This window comes from Morone saxatilis, unplaced genomic scaffold (genome assembly GCF_004916995.1).
Source record: "Morone saxatilis isolate NCDOM2014 unplaced genomic scaffold, NCSU_SB_2.0 Contig1, whole genome shotgun sequence".
Taxonomy (NCBI): Eukaryota; Metazoa; Chordata; class Actinopteri; family Moronidae; genus Morone; species Morone saxatilis.
In genome coordinates, this window is record NW_023339651.1 from 6,894,625 (window position 1) to 6,899,711 (window position 5,087).

Consider the following 5,087-nt stretch of genomic DNA (forward strand, 5'->3'; position numbering starts at 1 on the left):
TGGCACCTCTCCAGCTACCAGTCTACACTCCATATCGTGGTCTGTGGGATTTTAACCGGCGACCCTCCAGTTCCCAAGCCAAGTCCCTACACACTGAACTACTGCCTCCCCTGTAAGTTATAAAGAAGAGAAACCATCTTGCATATATGCGTTGAATTAACTTTGGACAGAGGATGTGTATGGTTTGAGCTGGCAGATCTATGACAGTGATAAGATGCTCACACACCTCACTGAGTGGAATGGCAAATATGTCATCATCCTGAGACAGGGTCTAGCCAGGCCGTTTCAATGAGTGCACCCATGTCAGGGTGATGTATGGACGCAGTAACACAACCTCTGAGAAGGCATAGGGGGGAATGCTGCCCTGCCAACCAGCCTCTCAGATCCTGAGCAGAAGAATAGGGGCCGCATGTAAACATTTGAGACATGTCACTCATTTCTCCTCTGGTGATTTAGAACCAACATGGACTCTCTGCCTGCCTGCCTTCCTACCTACTATCAGCCATGTGTAAAAAAAACGGACTTAAAGCTCCACCAGAGGTCAACATTTATTTTAACTTTTATACAAATGTATAGTTCAGGGAGAAGGCGATATACATCAGATAGTTCAAACCAAAGGTCAGCCACTCTGCCTTTAACACTATGGATTACACCTTCAGTGGTTTGTCTGACAGAACCCTGCCCTTTGGCTGGTTATACATTTTGCGAAGCTCACAGAAAGCCTGTCCCAAAGTCTCTTAATGGAAATGGCTTGGGAACTTATTTGTGAGGAACAGCAAGAAAAACTCTAAGTCTTGGAGGAATTTCTTCCCCTGGGGATCCCTAAGTGATGTCCATCTCCCTTCAGTCATTCAGAGAGCTGAAACTGGAGAACATGACTGACACTTTGAGTTCTCTCACTCAGGATCTTTAAAGCAATCTATCTATCTGAATCCCAGAGTGTGTTTAAAGAGTTGGTTTCACAGATTGCAGATAGTTTTTTAGTTTGGGCTTTATCAGCCCAAGTTTTGACATATCTATCTCTGCCAGTACAACTAGAATTAATTAAATTTCTTTTATGGTTCTTTTATGGTGTGGATTAGTTGGAAAGATATATTGCCTTTTCATTTTTATGAAAGCTCAAATAAAATTCCATTCACATCAGTTGTATTAGGCATCTCAAAATTTGACCAAATAAAAGCAAATAGTGATACTACTAAAGATGAATGAGAGTTTTTATTTCATTATTTGGTTTGTTGCAATAAGTTGATCATGATTATATATATTTTTATTTTTATTAGTTTATTCAAAAGGGGAAGTACCTATTGATCAACAGAAAGGAGTTAGCTTGAATGACTAATTTTCATCTGCTGTCCCTTTTCAGATGTTAAAATGTTTACAATTAGTAAATCCATTACCCACATTTATGAAATAATTTTATAATATTTACTGTTCATTAGCACCATATGTAAAGCTAGAAAGAAATGTATCTCTTTAGTGTACAGGATTTGTGCTGAAGTGATCAGTGCCACAACCTGCCCAGCAGAGGCCCTCATTCCCTCTCCTCCCTCTAGTCCGAAACCAAAAACCTCTGTCACCATACCGAAGCCATATCAAGAGAGAGGATCCTAAGACACAATAAAATCGGAGATGTATGGGAACCATCGAGGTAGAAATGTCTGAAGTGATTTATCCCAGCACGCCTTTCCCAGTTTAGACTCAGACATGCCTACATGTGAAGATTTAAATGTGAGATACAGGTGAGGGGATTTGAAATGACCCTGACAGAAACTATGAAATATGGGAACATAAATGTACATTCTGTCAAATGGGTAAAATATCATATGGGTAACACATACTCTTCTATACAGTGAACCCCTGCCAGCTCCTGGAACGGTGCCCAAACCTTGATTCTGGGACTACTCGTTCACTGTACTTTGGCAAAGTTGTTAATTTTTACCCCATAAATAAATTTGCGGTTCATTGCCTGGATAACCTGAGCAGTAAAACTATCCAGTAGGTGATTCCAAACATTATTCCTTGTGCTTTTCGAATGCTTTCTAATCCTTTAAGTGTGACACAAACACTTAACAAAGGAATGCTTCTTCGCTGTGCTTAAGCACAACCCGCTGAGAGGAGAGTTCTACTTGCCATAAGATGTCAAAATAATCAGCTCAGAGTGTTCAGGAGCTGGCACGGCCTCAAAGGGCTGGCCATTATGTATGACAAAGCCAGAGTCTGCAACCAGGACACAGTGGAAAACAACATGTCTGAGTGCAGTGGATCAACAGTGACAAAACAAACACCCAGTGATGTACAGTAGTAGTAAGGTTAGTGTACTCTGTTGTTGTGTTGGCAGTTTTCACTAGTCCAAATATCACAAAAAGTCATTTTTATAAATCATAATTTTAAGTCCTTCATCGCCAACAAAATCTTCAATCAATGCTCACGTGTGCTTAATAAGACATTACTTCATAAAGAAAGTCAGCTGTAAAAGGAAGGTCCCAGTAAAAGAAAAGACAGGTTCATTCTCCTCTTCATTTATGCTGACTCCATTATTACAGCATATAACACAGGCTATGCAAAATTGATGAATGCTGAAATATGAAATAAACATGGATAGAATCTGACAATGCTCTTAGAACTATTTTGAGAATAGATTGATTGTTATAATCATTAATTCCAGCCTCTAAATTGTGAGGATTTGCTACTTTTCTTTGTATTATTTGATAGTAAAGTGTTGTTTGGGCAAAACAAGACATCTGATATTATCACTCTCTCCAACCATTTTATAGACCAAATGATTAATTGATTAATAGAACAGTTACTGCTGCCCTGATTATGTATGTATGTATTAATTGTATATGTTGTGTTTTTGATAAGGGCAAGACAAACAACAGTTCATTGAGGGTGACTTCAATTATTTTCCCACGTTTTCCCTATTTGGCATCTGTGTGTATGAGTTATATGCCAAAACTCCTTAATCTAAAAATTAACTCATATGAGAAAAGTGCCTCTGTGTCTACCATAATGTAATCTGCATTGTCACTGACTGTGCATCATAAAAGGGAACTCACTCTATTCAAGTGATACACATGATGCTAAAAGATGTCAATCTTTTTTCCATTACAAAATCTATGCCAGTCACAAAGGAAGGGAAATATACTGATATGTTCATAATTCCTGAGATAAATGAATACATTCTGGGAATCAATAGCAGAATTTCCCATATATTTTACAGAATTTTGACAGTACAGCAAAGGTGACCATTAACCAGGAAGGTGATTACTATTTAAAACTCTTGATCCATCCCACATGTGGATCTCCAGCACTGTTGACTGTAAATAATAGTCCAACCTGACCTGCAGGTGCTTTTCTCTCCAACCGTCGATGAGAAAAAGTGAGACAAGAACAATCTGAAAGACGCTGAAAGATTTGAGGTAAATGGGAATGATCAGTTAATGCACAAAGTGTGTAAAGCCAGTGCCAACACTTCAATTTATCTTCAGGATCCTCTCTTCCACTTACACCAGGCGTTTATTTCCTCATTCATATCAGCTTATTAAACAGCCTTCCTCTTTAGAATCAGTGAGTAGATTGGGCTTTGTTGGAAAATCTTAGGTTATATGATATGGACTTTGGCAGAGTGGAATAATGAAGGATGCATTGTCTGTGAGAGCAGCCTTTTTTTTTTTCTGTCTTACAAAAATGCTGACAGCTTCTCCGATGCTCTGGCATGAGCTTGGCTTTTAATCAGAAAAAACACTGTACACCTGATCAGTTCGTTCACACCAGAGCCAGAGCAGCTATACGATGTTAAAACAAGGCCATTATCTCAGAAACACCTATTTCTAACATAAGATGCCTTTGTTTCTTGTCTGCAGATATTTTATTGAGTTATGACAAACTCTTCACATGCAAAAATAAAACCATGGGACACAATCATGAGGCTTCCAGGCATCTGCAGTTAAAAACACATTTGATTATGGCAACCATGAGTAGCATGATTCATCTGAGGATCATTTTAAACAGTTGCTTGTCTCTGAGGTCTATCCATGCACTTTAGCAGGTGGCTCTTTTCATTAAACCTAAACGCCTGATGATTGTGCTCTTCATTAAAGGCTGCCCAGTAATATGGGCCTGAGATGATTGCCCCTGTGGTGGTTAAATATAGTGGTTGGACAAGGCCTCTGCCGCCGGGTAATGAGAAAAGTCAATAGAGCTGGGGCTATTACGCTGTCAGCGCTCGTACCATTACACACCATTAAAAACAGCACAACTCTGTGATTCATCCTCATTATATTTATTGGATAGATGGTCTCATCTAATTGTAGAAGCAGTTCCTGCATAGTTCAGCGTGTGTCATCATTTCTGTAGCCACTCTAGATGCACTCTCCTTTATTGAATGATAAATACAGGATATACTTAATAAGGGATTGATGTATTCAATATATTTAAAAAAAAAAAAGGATTTGAAAGAAAGTATTTAAACTTTCTTATAAGTAAAGGTATTGATAGGGGTGATGATATCTTTAATATTTCTTCTATTAATTCAGAGAGAGAGAAGCGCTAAACTCACTCATTAGTGTGTGACCCATACAAGCTCCCAGTGTTGACATGTACGCAGAGGGCAGTGTGCCTGGCTGCAACAGAATTGAAATTAAACACTTGTCACTCCCCCTTCATCAAATTTTTTCTGCAGTGCTATGGGTCCACATTCTGGCACTGTTGAATGCTAACTGCAATAAGCCAATAACTTCTCAGGATAGGTTTGAGAAGAAAAGGGGATTTACGCCCAGACATCAGACCTGAGATAGACCTAAACAAGGCCTCTGTCTGTCTGCTCATTTGTGAATGTCTAATCATATTCAAATGGCTCTAGAGAAGGTGTCTGAGCAGCCCACCAGTATGCAGATAAGGGTCAGAGGGGCTTGCCCTCCAGGACTTGTCCCAAGGCGGCTCTCCCCTCCTGGTTTGAATCCCCTGTGGGCCTGTGGACATGTCATGGCCCATCACCCTGCAGACAGACAGGACCCTGACTGACTGGGGTCGTCCACTAGACTGGCAGACTAGCTTGATAGCTACTGTTCACCCCCCCCCCCCCCCCC